Here is a 15336-nt window from a genome sequence, read left to right as displayed (position 1 = left end):
GTGACCGAATGAATGAGGTATGGGGTACTGTGCGCCAGCAGTACTGGCGTATTACTCCTTCAGAGTACGAGGTAGTAAAGGCTCACATTAACCAACTTTTGGAGGCCCAGGTAATTAGAGAGAGCTGCAGCCCTTGCGCTTCGCCCATCGTTTTGGTTAAGAAGAAGGACGGCAGTATACGCATGTGTGTAGACTACCGTCATTTAAATGCTAAGACCAGGAAGGATGCCTTCCCTCTACCTCGTATCGAGGAGACGTTGGACTCACTGGCAGGGGCACGTTGGTTTTCTATAATGGACCTTGCCAGTGGGTACAATCAGGTCCCTGTTAGTGAGGCAGATAGATCTAAGCCCAGTTGGCAGCCTTTGATTTTGAGCTTAAGTATAGATCAGGTAAGAGCAACCGCAATACTGATGCCTTGTCACGCCAGAACTCACCTGCTGTGGAGGTTCAGGATTTGTGCCCAGGTGTATCTGTTCCTGCTGCATTGCGTCAACTCGACCAAGGCGGATTGGTGACTCGGGTAAACCAGATTGTATCCTTTCCTGGTTATTCCATCAGTGATATGTCTGCTCAGCAGCAGGCCGACCCAGTTATTGGAGAGCTGCTGGTGTTTTGGAGGCGGAAATTGCTGCCTAGCTCTGAGGAGCGTAAGAAACTTTCTAGGTCTGCTGTGCTTTTGTTTCGGCAGTGGGATCATCTGGTGGAGAAGGAGGGGGTGCTTTATCATCGGGTGTTTCGCCCGGACGGTGGAGAGGAGATTCTCCAAGTGCTTTTGCCGGTGGCCATGAACTGCACGGGCACCAGGGGGTGGAGCGCACCTCTCAGCTGGTGTGGCAACGATGTTATTGGCCAGGGATGTCCTCTGACATTGCCCGGTGGTGCCATGAATGTGAGAGGTGCCAGTGTGCAAAGGGTGTCCAGCCTGCCCCTGTTAGTTTTAATGGGACACCTGCTGGCTGCACGACCAAATGAGATTCTGGCCTTGGACTTTACTGTGTTGGAACCCCTAAAGTTCCGGTCTTAAGAATGTTATGGTCATGACTGATATTTTCACCAAATACACCTTGGCGGTACCTACTAGAAATCAACAAGCTGAGACTGTGGCACAGGTTCTGGTTGTTGAATGGTTCTGTAAATTTGGGGTGCCTGGCCGTATCCATTCGGACCAAAGCCATAACTTTGAGTCGGCTCTTATTAAGCAGTTGTGTTGTTTATATGGAGTTGAAAAGTCACGCACTACTCCATATCACCCTGCTGGAAACGGCCAGTGTGAACGTTTTACCTGGACGCTGCACAATCTCTTGTGCACTTTGCCTGTGTCAAGGAAGGGGGACTGGCCATCTTGTCTTCCACAGGTACTGTTCGCCTACAACACTACTCCTCACCAAGCTACGGTAGAATGCCCGTATTTTTTGATGTTTGGGCAGGAGCCTAGACTTCCAGTTGACTTCCTGCTTGGTAGAGTTGAAGAGCCACGGTCAGGTAGTGTTCATCGGTGGGTCCTGGAGCATCAGGATCGGTTGCAGGTGGCTTTTGAGCACTGTTCCTGCCCCTCTCCCCCCCGTGGATCTTCCCACTTTATCCAGGCCTGCCTGGATTGGACTGTAGTTGATGTCAACAGTCTCCTACACTGACTCAGAAATACACTTCGCTTTTGATCATCATCACTGCACCCCGCAACATTGTATACCCGCCACAAATGGACATTCAGTGTAACCCAGATGAGGATGGGTTCCCTCTTGAGTCTGGTTCCTCTCAAGGTTTCTTCCTTATGCCATCTCAGGGAGTTTTTCCTTGCCACAGTCGCCATTCGCCACCGGCTTGCTCATCAGGGACAAACTTACTCATAAAGAACATATTCATTTTTAATCACCGCATTATCTGTGTAAAGCTGCTTTGAGACAATGTTCATTGTTAAAAGCGCTATACAAATAAAAATGAATTGAATTGAATTTTGAAGGGGCTTGTGAGCGGTTGGGGGCCGCTGCTGACCGCCGAAAAGCCAGGCACGATCTGCAGGTACGAGAATCACAACTGAAGGAGGTTCAATTGGTATATCTCTGTGACTATAGCATGAGAGGTCGACATAAAATCCATGACCTGTGGAGCTCCGTGGTGTACCAGATTGTGAAGGCACCTAAGGAAGGAGGTGTGGTGTATACAATTGCTCCCATCACAGATCTAGGCAAGTTAAAGCATGTGCATCGATCTTTGCTAAAACTTCAGAGTGGCAGGAACCCTCCCCCCATGTTGCAGGACATTCCATTGGTGGAAACTGTGTTGCCTTGAGAAGGAGAGTTGGACGAGGTAGATTTGTTTGTTCTGGTACCTGAAACACCGCAGGTTAGTAGTAGGCAATCACCTAGGAGTATGGTTCATACTCCTCCCAGCCCCCTCGTGGATATCGGGAAGTCAACTGATCAGCCCATCCAGATCCTGGGATGCTAATGGAAAATATTGTCCGCTTGCCTCCTTAATTAATATTGGAAACTGTCAACTTTGGTTTTGTGTGGTTCTGAGAACTGGCCAGGTCTTAACCTTCCTCACTTTTCCCTAGACGAATATGAATGTGACTGCTTTCCTGCTCCTGCAAGAACCAAATATCATCCCAAATACTGCTTCTCCGTAACTTTGTCTGCACCTTCCCTTTTCTTTGCTTGTAAAACTGCTTTGGTTAACTACAATTCTCTATCTAATTCTTTATGCCAACCTGGTAAAACACCCTCCCTGGGAGATCCCTTGCAGAAGGGATCACCACTTAGATCAGGGGGATGTGTATTTATCCCTGATGAGCAAGCTGGTGGCATCTGTGGCAAGGAAAAACTCCCTTAGATTTTATGAGGAAGAAACCTTGATAGGAACCAGACTTAAAAGGGAACCCATCCTTATCTGGGTTGCACCAAATCTGCAAAATCTGCAATTTATTGCAGATAAACGATGTTGCGAGTTACAGTGATGGTGATCAGAAGCAAACTGTACTCCTGAGTCAGTGTAGCAAACTGTTGACACTACAGTACAAATCCATCCTCAAAGCTCCCTTTCTTACTGCGTAATTTCATGAACCACCCAAGGCGTTGATGATAAACCGTCCCCAGCTGCACAGAGTGGCCTCCAATCGAAGAGGACACTATTCAGAGGCATGCCTGGACGAAGTGGGAAGATCTGCAGAGGAATAAGGGGCAGGAACAGTGGTCACTGTAACCTAAGGAGCATGTTTAACTCGACAGAGAGAGAGAGAGAGAGAGAGAGAGAGAGAGAGAGAGAGAGAGGAGAGGAAGAGAAGGAAATGGATTATCATGAGTGCTTATTGTTGTATGAACATGAGAGATCTCTGGGATAAGAGACGACCTACCACACCACCGTCAAAAACCTGAGTGAATGTGTGAGAGTGAGGGGATGACAGCATACAAATATCCCAGTTCACCAAACACTCTATATCCATGATCCCTTCAGATCTGCTCCTTTAGCTAAGAAAAATCTACTGATAAAAGACTAGACTAAATAAATATGTTTTTAACACTTAGACTGTGTCTGAGTCCTGGACACTGATTTGGAAGGCTGTTCCATAACTGTGGGGCTTTATAAGAGAAAGATCTGCCCCCTGCTGTAGTCTTCATTATTTGAGGACTACAACAAATAACCTTCATAAAAAAAAAAAAAATAAATAAAAACCTTTTGATCTAAGTAGGCATGGAGGATCATATTGGTACAGAAGTTCACTCAGATACTGCGGCGTGAGACCATTAAGAGCTTTATACGTCAGTAGTAGTATTTTATAATTAATGCAAGATTTAATTGGGAGCCAGTGTAGACTGATTAAAAAAAGGTAGCCTACCAAGAAAGTCATTGTTCACTGTCTTTCTCCTTCCTTCAACAACAATCTCTCTCGGGATTTTTTTCTTTTGAAATCGTGGTGCGTTTAAAAATCACCATCGGTGAAGCTTTTCTCCCGATGGCGTGCAGCTCAGAAGTGCATTTTTTCATGCCAGGTTGTTTTCAGTGTGACGAATGATTCGCATTTCCTGTTGACAGTCCAAGTGAGCGGCAGGTCAAACATCAAAGGAACCTCATTTATATTTATGATGTGGTGCGGCCCGATTCAGTGGGAGCGCATCGGATTCAATATTAAGAATTTCATTGGTTCACCTGAACCTGTTTGGCAATTTAATTAGTCTAATGTTATGGGGATCAGTTTTGTTGGCATAAGGCTTGTGAAACTGGGAAAAACCAAAGAAAAATCCGTAAATTTGCCGCTTCATTGTTTAAGCCGCGGGGTTTAAAGCATGGGAAAAAAGTAGCAAGTTCTTTTTTGCAAGTTCTCCCACTTAGAAATCATGGAGGGGTCTAAAATTGTCATCGTAGGTGCATGTCCACTGTGAGAGACATAAAAAATCCAGAAATCACAATGTATGATTTTTTAACTATTTATTTGTAAAATAGCAGGGTGTTCAAATACTTATTTTCCTCACTGTAGAAACACCATCCAGAGATGCTATGTAATCGGAAAGTTTACCTCTAGCTGCATGTGGTTTTAGTAAAAGTACTTCAAGTTATCAAGCAACCATTGTCTAATGTCTTTACACACTTCTCAATATTTTTAGGCTGATCTCTCTCATCTGGCTTTGATAAAATATATAGCTGTGTATCATCAGCATAGCAATGGAAGCGAATACCATGTTTATGTATAATTTTTCCCAGAGGCAGCATATATAAAGAGAAAAGCAGTGGGCCTAAGACAGATCCTTGCGGAACAACAAACTTTACCTTAGAGAGTGTCGAAAACTCACCATTTACATCAACAAACTGATAGCGATCAGTCAAATAAGACGTAAGCCAGGAGAGAGCTGTTCCCTTAATTCCAACAACGTTCTCAAGTCTCGCAAGCAGAATAGTATGATCAATGTCAAAAGCTGCACTAACGTTTAGCAAAACAAGTAAAGAGACAAAACCCTCATCAGAGGCCAATAACAGCTTATTTACCACCTTAACTAGCACCATCTCTGTGCTATGATGAGGCCAAAATCCTGACTGATACATTTCATAAATGTTATTCCAAAGTAGATGTGAGCATACTGCTGTGCTACAACCTTTTCTAAAATCTTAGAGATCAATGGGATATTCTCAAAAAGTCTCAAAGTATCATCAAAAGATTCAAATAATCTGGAGATATCTCCAGATTATTTGAATCTTTTGATGATACAAATAATCTGCAGATATCTCTCTGTGCAAAGGCAAATGGCAAAAAATCGTCTCCAGGTTACACATGTAACCGTAGTTCGAAGTCAAATCAAGTCAAGTTTATTTGTATAGCGCTTTTCACAACAGACATTTTCTCAAAGCAGCTTTACAGAAAACAACAGTGAAGGTGAATGGTGTGCGTTTGTCCCTGATGAGCAGCCGTGGCGACAGTGGCAAGGAAAAACTCCCTTAGATGATATGAGGAAGAAACCTTGAGAGGAACCAGACTCAAAGGGGAACCCATCCTCATATGGGTGACATCAAAAGTTTGGTCATAAATCTTTCAACAATACAGAACAATTTGTGATCATCATAGATCCAGCATCAGCTTCTCCATGCCAGGGCCTTTAAACACTCGGCATCTACTTCTCCATGATCATCCATAGGTCCATAATCTTCACGAGGTGGGACGTGACTGGCCAAACCTCAGGATGCCTCGGGATGGGGAGAGAAAGAGAAGCAGTGGAGAGGAATTAGCATAGCTGCTGTTCATGATATTAACAGCACAAGTTGATAATGTGCATGTGATCAGATGTTCTGGAGCACAAGGTTGTGATGTGATGTGTGTGATGTGTGTTATGTGTAGGCTTTGCTAAAAAGATATGTTTTTAATCTGCACTTAAACTGGGAGAGTGTATCTGAACCCCGAACACTGTCAGGAAGACTATTCCAGAGTTTAGGAGCTAAATGTGAAAATGCTCTACCGCCTTTAGTGGACTTTGCTATTCTAGGAACTACTAGAAGCCCAGAGTTTTGAGATCTCAGGGAGCGTGACGGATTGTAGCGTGTTAAGAGACTGGATAGATACATGGGAGCCAAACCATTTAGTGCTTTATAAGTGAGTAGCAGTAGTTTGTAGTCTATTCGAAACTTAATAGGAAGCCAATGTAGGGACGATAAGATTGGGGTTATATGATCGTATTTTCTTGACCTAGTAAGAACTCTTGCTGCTGCATTCTGAACTAACTGAAGCTTGTTTATTAATGATGCAGGACATCCACCTAGTAATGCATTACAGTAGTCTATTCTAGAGGTCATAAACGCATGGACGAGCTTCTCTGCATCAGATATAGATAACATATTTCTTAGCTTAGAAATATTTCTAAGGTGAAAGAAGGCTGTTTTTGTAACTTGATTGATGTGATTTTTGAAAGATAAGTTGCTGTCTAAAATAACTCCCAGGTCTTTTACCGTTGAACTAGTAGTTACAGAACAACCGTCTAAATGCAGGCTGAGATGCTGGAGCTTCTGTGTACTATTTTTTGGGCCGATGAGCAAAATCTCCGTTTTATCAGAATTTAATAGCAGAAAGTTATGGGTCATCCAATCTCTTATTTCTTCAACACACTCAGTTATGCGAGCTAATTGAGCTGTATCGCCTGGTTTGGATGAAATATATAGCTGGGTATCATCAGCATAACAATGGAAGCTAATTCCATGCCTTCTAATAATATTTCCTAATGGAAGCATGTATATTGTAAAAAGCAGGGGTCCCAGAACTGACCCTTGTGGCACGCCATAATTTACTAGCATTATCCTGGATAGCTCTCCATTTAAATCTACGAAATGGTAACGATTGGACAGGTAGGATTTAAACCAGCTTAATGCCTGTCCCTGAATACCGATGTAATTCTGTAAGCGATCGAGGAGAAGATCATGATCTATACTGTCGAACGCAGCACTAAGATCTAGTAAAACTAATAGGGAGATGTAGCCTTGGTCTGAAGCTAAAAACAGGTCGTTAGTGATTTTAACTAGAGCAGTTTCTGTGCTATGATGGGGCCTAAAACCTGACTGAAACTCTTCAAAGATATTGTTCTCCTGCAAGTGGTTACATAGCTGGGCAGCGACAATCTTTTCTAAAATCTTAGACATAAATGGGAGATTTGAAATTGGTCTGTAATTCGATAGCGTGTTTGGATCCAGATTAGGTTTTTTAATGAGGGGCTTAATAACTGCTAACTTGAGGGATTTAGGGACATGACCTAACGATAGTGAGGAGTTAATAATATTTAAAAGAGGCTCACCAGCTGTATATAACACTTCCTTCAGTAGTTTAGTGGGAATTGGATCTAACTGACATGTTGTTGATTTAGCTTTCATAATAGCATCATACAGCTCTTCCTGTCCTATACATGTAAAACAGTGTAGTTGTGGGGTTGTAAGTACGATTGTGTCGGGAGATGCTGTCAGAGGTTGAACTGCCACAATTGTTTTTCTAATGTTATCTATTTTTTCAGTGAAGAAATTCATAAAGTCTTCACTACTAAACTGTGATGGAACACATTTTTCAGATCCCTGATTTGTTGTTAATTTAGCGACTGTACTGAAAAGGAACCTGGGGTTGTTTTTGTTATTTTCTATGAGTTTGCTCAGGTGTTTAGCTCTAGCAGCTTTTAGCGCCTGTCTGTAGCTAAGCATACTGTCTTTATACGCAATTCTAAATACCTCCAATTTAGTTTTCCTCCATTTTCTCTCCAGATTACGTGCTGTTCTCTTTAGGGCATGCGTATGACTATTATACCAAGGTGCAGGTGCTTGTTCTCGAACCTTTTTTAACCGGATGGGGGCAACAGTGTCTAAAGTGCTAGTGAGGATAAGGTCTATGTTGTTTGCCATCTCATCAAGATGATCAGCAGTTATGGGTTTAATATGAAACTGAGATAAATCAGGCAGGTTATTTATGAATCTGTCCTTAGTGGTTGGAATAATAGTCCTACCAAGTCGATACCGTGGTGAAACACGGTTAATCTGCTCTACCGGTAGTGTGTACAGTAGGAGATAATGGTCTGTGATGTCATCACTCTGGGGTAAAATATCTATATCAGTGACGTCTGCTCCGTGGGATATTATTAAGTCTAGTGTGTGGTTAAAACTGTGGGTTGGTCTGGTGACGTTTTGTTTAACTCCAAAAGAGTTTAGTAAATCGACAAATGATAATCCTAGGGCATCGTTTGCATCATCTACATGAATATTAAAATCTCCTACAAGCAGCACTTTATCAAAACTGATCAAGAGGTCTGAGAGAAAACAAGCAAACTCATGAAGAAAATCAGCGTAGGGTCCTGGGGGTCTGTACACGGTGACCAGAGCGAGTTTTCTGTGCATGTCTGAAAGTACAATTTTAAGAACGAGCACTTCAAATGATTTAAAGCTGAATCCTAATCTCTGACTAACATTAAGAGAAGCACTATAAATGGTTCCTACACCCCCCCCACGACCAGTCTGACGGGGCTCATGCTTATAAACATATCCTGACGGTGTCGACTCGTTTAGACCCATATAATCACCTGGTTTAATCCAGGTCTCAGTGAGACAGAGTGCTGAGAGATTATTCTCTGTGATCATCTCATTTACAATCAGTGCTTTGGGTGCAAGTGATCTAATGTTTAAAAGACCGAACTTTAGAACTTTGTTGTGTTTGTTTATCTGGCATTTTTCAGTTTTAACTGCAATAAGATTATTTCTGGATCTTGTGTATGTAATTCTTGGTTTTACTACACGAGGAATAGATACGGTTTCTATAAACTGGGCTGTGTGTGAACTTGTAACTATTTGATCTGTAGTATGCGTGTTCTTATAGTTGAAGATTTCTTGATGTCTTACCAGTCAGATGGTGTGTAGTATCCTAGAGATGTTATCTGATAGCACTGCTGCTCCAACTCTGCTGGGGTGCAGGCCATCAGGGCGGAAGAACCTAGGACGCTCCCAGAAACAGTTCCAGTTATTAACAAAGAGAAGTTTATGTTCTCGACACCATGACTGTAACCATTCATTTAGAGCTAAAAGTCTGCTAAACTTCTCAGCCCCTCGCTGGTAAGTGGGAAGAGGTCCTGACACAATGATCCTCGTTGTGGGTGATGTGCTGTAACGAAATAACGAAATGCTGTATCAGAAATGCTTTCGGAAAACCTCTGCCTTGTCCACTCTCTGAATCACGTGTATAATCAGTCCAATGGAAAGCGAGGCATCACCGGTGGGGTGACGTCACAACCAGAAAGCTTAAAAGCACATTAAGTGAAACCAGCGCCAGCTTCTGAAAAGAGAATGATGCGCTGCAGGAATTAGGCAGTGTGGCATAGAAAAACAGCATCTCATTCCTTCTGGGAACCATGGTTGCATGCGTAACCTGGAGACGTTCCCCTTAGGGATCTTGAGCACTTCAAGTGGATTGTGCTCTGACCCTGAAGGGAGTGGAAACACCAGAGGAAAAAAATAAGAGGAAGAAATAGCATGCACAATCCATCTGCTGAGCGTCTGCTTATTCGCAGGGAGACCTCTCCTCTGAGGGCCATAGCAGACATCCCCGGCGCGTATCGTGCAGAGCCCCACACCCATCTCGGCTACTAGGACCACATCTGTGTTATGCTAATTCCAGCATACACTTGTCAGATGCTCTAAACCGGTTCAGAAACAGGTAAAAACTTGGCCAGCTGGATCCACCTCTGCTCTTCAGGACTGTTTTGAGTGCACTGACTGGGACATGTTTAGGGAGGCTGCAACCAACGTCGATTTCATCAACTTGAAAGAGTACACGTCAACACTGACCAACTACATCAGCAAGTGCATTAATGACATGACCATCTCTAAGACCAAATACTAGGAGGCGCAGGAAAAAACGGCAAGATGGCCGCCAACCCTGATGTGCGGGCCGTGGAACCAGAAGTGCAAGCCGCATGCCTGGAAGATCCTGACAGATCATGTGTTCTTTTCTAGTTTTTTTATTTCCAGTGTGGAGAGAGAGCACACTCGAGCACATCCACTATCCGTTTGGGGCTTTTGGGATCTCGCATTCCCATGACTTTGCGCGTCTCGTGGTGTATTTCTCTTATAAATTATTAATCAGGTTTTCTGATTCCTCCGTAGCTCCAGGAGCTCCTGTATAGCGGCGTGGATCCCTTTTACCAGTTCTTGTGTGACCCTCTGTTGCTGGATGTTCGTCTCCAGGATGTGCTTCATGGCTTCATGGGTACATGGTGCGTGAACAGATTGGGACTTCCTGGTTTGTGTTCTATGAGCCATATTCTCCACCAGTGTAGAAGCTCGTTCTCTGGTCTGGTAGAACACAGGCACCAGACATGCAAATCATGAAGTGCTAGGGGTGTTTATTTACAAGGAAAAAGTTGAGTGAAGGTGCGGTGAGACTTAGAATTGTAGTCATGGTTGCTGTCTGGAGAATAGAAGGGGGTTTAGGGGCGAATCCCGAGCACATGACCGGACGGGAGTCCTCGGGTAAAGTCTTCTCTGTTGTTGCAGCTGCTGCCTGAAGGGAAGAAAAGAGACAAAACCAGGGAGCCAGATGTTCTCCATCATGCTGTCCCCCGAAACTCCTTTTATATGGTTTGCTTGATATCACCCAAATTAGGATGGGTTCTTGATATCACCCAAATGAGAATGGGTTCCTAGTTTTAGTCTGGTTCCTCTTGAGGTTTCGTCTTTATAAAATCTAATGGAGTTTTTCCTTGCCATAGTCGCCATGGCTTGCTCATCAGGGATAAATACACATCGTTCACCTTAACTTTAAATTGTTTAAAGCTGCTTTGAGACAATCTTTTTTGTGAAAAGCGCTATAGAAATAAACTTGGCTTGTTTGGCTCAGGTAGGGTGAGGAGCCGCCACTCTCTTGATCTGCTTCCAGTCGTGTCCACTCGTTTTGTCCCCCCCCCCTTGCTATGTGTCTGCCGGCTTTTCCCAACACGGGTGCTGAAGTGGCGCTGTCCTTTCAGCACCCGCCTGACAGTCGCGTTTGCCTTTTATGGCGTGCGTGCTGTCGGCTCGTTGCCACAATATATTATTGTTAGGCTTAAGCTATGTGAGTGTCTACCCTGCACATCTCTGTTGAATAATTGTTGCTATAGAAATGACATTGGGCCAAACATTAGGATAAGCAGATTAAAATAAAGTACAATTGGTTAATTGTCTTGCAGGCAGCACCTGCCATACCTGTGTAGTTACAGAGAATGCATAAGGTATTATAAACAATAGTACATTTTTGTGATTATTGGCAAGTATAAAGCTTTTTAAATGTCTGTTTTGACATCCAATTTGTTTTCCAATTATCAAAATTTGTATCTTAATCCTGTATTTTCAAAAAAAGCGGTACCTGTTTTATAGACTTGTTGCTACACTGCCAAACAGTTTAGACATCATTTTCTTAGCATAGTCTTTAGATCACAGATTAATGAATTGGTCAGCAATTGGTTAAAACTGGTTGAAAAAATCTGGCGTGTGAGGTAAATATCATGTATGTGTGGGTTACTTTTCAATGTATGGCATTGCTTAATTGTACCTTATTTACCTGACTAAGGAAGACAGGTTTAAGTATTTTAAATCCATGACTTTACATCAATTCATTGTATTTTACAAATCTTTCATTATAATTGATCAATTCATTATTTAATTTCAATTAATTGATAAGCTAGATTATATTATATAATATGAGTGTAAGAGGCTGTAATACACTGCCATCAGCCAGTAGAGAGCAACAGCAGTGCACTTAACCGTTATTCACAATTCCAAAATAGATGGATTTAAAATATTCCTTACCAACAGTATTACAGATATGTACTAAAAGGTCTGTTATTGCCTAATGCCTGTAGCAATTCAAAAAAAGAAACGTTTGGACACTGTGTAAAGTAACAGTGTAACAGTCAACATCAAAAACACATCAACTGTTTGAATTTATAAAATTTACTATTTTAAGGAAAGAATTAATGTCATTATAAATCTGATTCTTCAACATGTATTAAAACATTTGGAAAGAGGACAACAAAACACTGAAAAAGTAAGTGTTACTAAAAAGAAACAACTCAAGATATATTTGGTAGCTAAATAGATTAATTAACAACAAGCCAGTAATATTATTGGGGATGAAAATGTGTATTAAAATGTAAAGGTTTGGGAAGGAGAGTGTTTGATAAATAATTAGCTCAACCAATCTGTGAGAAACTGTATACAAATTGTGGAACAATTTTAGAAAAATGTTTCTCAATAATAACATTTCAAAGACTTTAAATGTCTTCTGTACTGGAGACGTTCCCCTTAGAAATCTCAAGCTGCATCAGAAATGCTTTGAGAACGATAGTCCAATCAAGCCAGACTGACCAATCACTGCCTAGTGTGGATGGGCACAGCTAGGGCAAAGGACAGAGGGGACAGAAGTGGCACTGAGGTCGAGGCTATAGAACAGGGGTGTCCAAACTACGGCCCGCGTGTCTCAACCACCAAACTTTCTCCTGACATCCCAGCCATCCTTTAATCCAAAGGACAGCATCACTGCTTTCACTGAGAGCAATGTTCTTCACATTATAGGTGAGTTAGAAATACACACAGTAATCATGTGTCAATATGTCACCTCTTGTGTGTGGCCCGGGCCTTTGCTTATTTTTCTGTATTTGGCCCTCACCAAAAAAACTTTGGACACCCCTGCTATAGAACCTGACAAAGGTCAGTGGGGTGGACCAGCACACAGCATTGCAAATTTCTTGAGGTAACACTCTAGAGGACAATGCCCTAGAGGCCGCCACACTTCAAGTGGCTTGTGCTCTGACCCCAAAGGGAGCAGGGAGACCAGAGGAAAAAAATAGGAGGAAGAAATAGCATCCACCATCCATCTGCTGAGGGTCGGATTATTCGCAGGGAGACCTCTTCTCTGAGGGCCATAGTAGACATAGACTTGGCGCGTATCATGCGGAGCCCTGCGCCCATCTCGGCTACTCTGACCATATCTCTGTTATGCTAATTCCAGCATACAGACCGTTTATCAGACGCTCTAAACTGGTTCTGAAACAGGTGAAAACTTGGCCAACAGGACCCACCTCTGCTCTTCAGGACTGTTTTTAAGTGCACTTACTGGGACATGTTTAGAGAGGCTGCATTCAACGGCGATTCCATCAACTTGGAGGAGTACACGTCATCAGTGACCAGCTACATCAGCAAGTGCATTGATGACGTGACCATCTCCAAGACCATCACTACACAATCCAACCAGAAGCCGTGGATAACCGGACAAGACAGCTTTAAGAACAGCAAGGGCCAAACTGTCAAGAGCCATCAGAGAAGTGAAGCACGCACACGCCAAGAGAATTCACGACCATTTTCAGGACAGCAGAGACACCCAGCACATGTGGCAAGGCATCCAGGCAATCACTAACTACAAGACAACATCACTTGCTTGTGACCGTGACCCCTCCCTCCCATGTGCGCTGTACCCAGCAACTGCCACAAAGGCTGACATTTAAATCTTCAGGGTGGATGATGCCAACCCTTTGGCGAACTGTTCTTCAATGAATTCCAGCACTGAGCCAATTGGGTAGTTAACTGGGTCTAGGGGATGGTGTTCACACAATGCAGTGAACAGGCACCACCTTGCGGTGTACAACATTCTTGTGGAGAGAGCGCTGGATTGAAGAATGGTCTCTAACACCTTGGTGAAGAGACTGGCGGCTAGGAGCTGCACTCCTTCAGAGGCCACAGCCATAGTTTCCACACCTCTGGGCGGGAGTGTATTATTGTGCCCTCTGCCTGAGATAGATGATCCCTCCTGTGAGAAAGCTGCCAGGGAGGGTGTTCGAGAAGAGCCGCCATTCCCTGGGCCTCAGCCATTGCCTCGAGAGGGCATCTGCTCCCTGAGCCAAATTTTAACCATCTGTTCGATATAATTTAGAATGCGGATGCCCTGAAGCCTCAGCTGGACCAGCTCCGCATCCACACACTTTGTGAAGGTGCAGGGTGAGAGGGCAAGATGAAACAGAAGGTCCACTATAGGACGCAACCCAATGTCCTTTTTGGGAACTATAAAGTAGCGGCTGTAGAACCCAGCCTCAAGGGGGTGTTTACTTTCTCTTCCATGACCAGAGCCTGCTCTAGCCCCACCAGGGTGGGGGACACCCCATTGAACCTGGGGGGATGAGACCCAAACTGAATAGTATAGACTGTCTGTCGTAGGACCCACCGAGACACATCTGGCAAAGCCTGCCAGATAGTTTTTTAAGGAAATCAGTCTCTTGAGATTGAGTTCTGGCATACCTAAATCCGAAGCAATGCCCTGGAGCAGCTCTAGGGGCCTTCTGAGAGGTGGTGAACTCCCCACGTCTGCTACAGTGCTGGGCAGAGAGCAACGTTCCCACGTGCCTCAAGACAACGACCATTGTTCCCTTGCCGAAGAAGTCTTCTGTCTCCTGCCTTAATGACTATCGTCCCGTCGCGCTCACACCCATCATGATGAAGTGCTTCGAGAGGCTCGTCATGAGGCACATTAAGACACAGGTTCCACCCTCCCTGGACCCCATGCAGTTTGCCTATCGTCCAAACCGTTCCACGGATGATGCTATCTCCACAACCCTCCATCTGGCCCTCACCCACCTGGATTACAAGGACTCGTATGTACGAATGCTGTTCATTGACTTCAGCTCAGCATTCAACACAATCATTCCTCAGCACCTGATCGAGAAGTTGAACCTTCTGGGCCTGAACACCTCCCTCTGTAACTGGATCCTGGACTTCCTGACTGAGAGACCTCAGTCAGTCAGGATCGGGAACAGCATCTCCAGCACCACCACACTGAGCACTGGGGCCCCCCAGGGCTGTGTGCTCAGCCCACTGCTGTTCACTCTGCTGACTCACGACTGTGTAGCAATGCACAGCTCGAACCACATCATCAAGTTCGCTGATGACACGACCGTGGTGGGTCTAATCAGCAAGAACGACGAGTCAGCATATAGAGAAGAGGTGCAACTGCTAACTGCCTGGTGTGGAGCAAATAACCTGTCTCTGAATGTGGACAAAACGAAAGAGATGGTTGTGGACTTCAGGAGAGCACAGAGCGACCAATCTCCACTGATTATTATTGGATCCTCAGTGGAGATCGTCAAGAGCACCAAATTCCTTGGTGTTCATCTGGCAGACAACCTCACCTGGTCACTTAACACCAGCTCCATCACCAAGAAAGCCCAGCAGCGTCTCTACTTTCTGAGAAGGCTGAGGAAAACCCACCTCCCTCCCCCCATCCTGTCCATGTTCTACAGAGGGACCATTGAGAGCATCCTGAGCAGCTGCATCACTGCCTGGTTTGGGAACTGCACCGTCTCGGACCGC

Source organism: Silurus aristotelis (assembly GCF_946808225.1).
Source record: "Silurus aristotelis genome assembly, chromosome: 14".
NCBI lineage: Eukaryota > Metazoa > Chordata > Actinopteri > Siluriformes > Siluridae > Silurus > Silurus aristotelis.
This window is presented reverse-complemented; position numbering follows the sequence as displayed.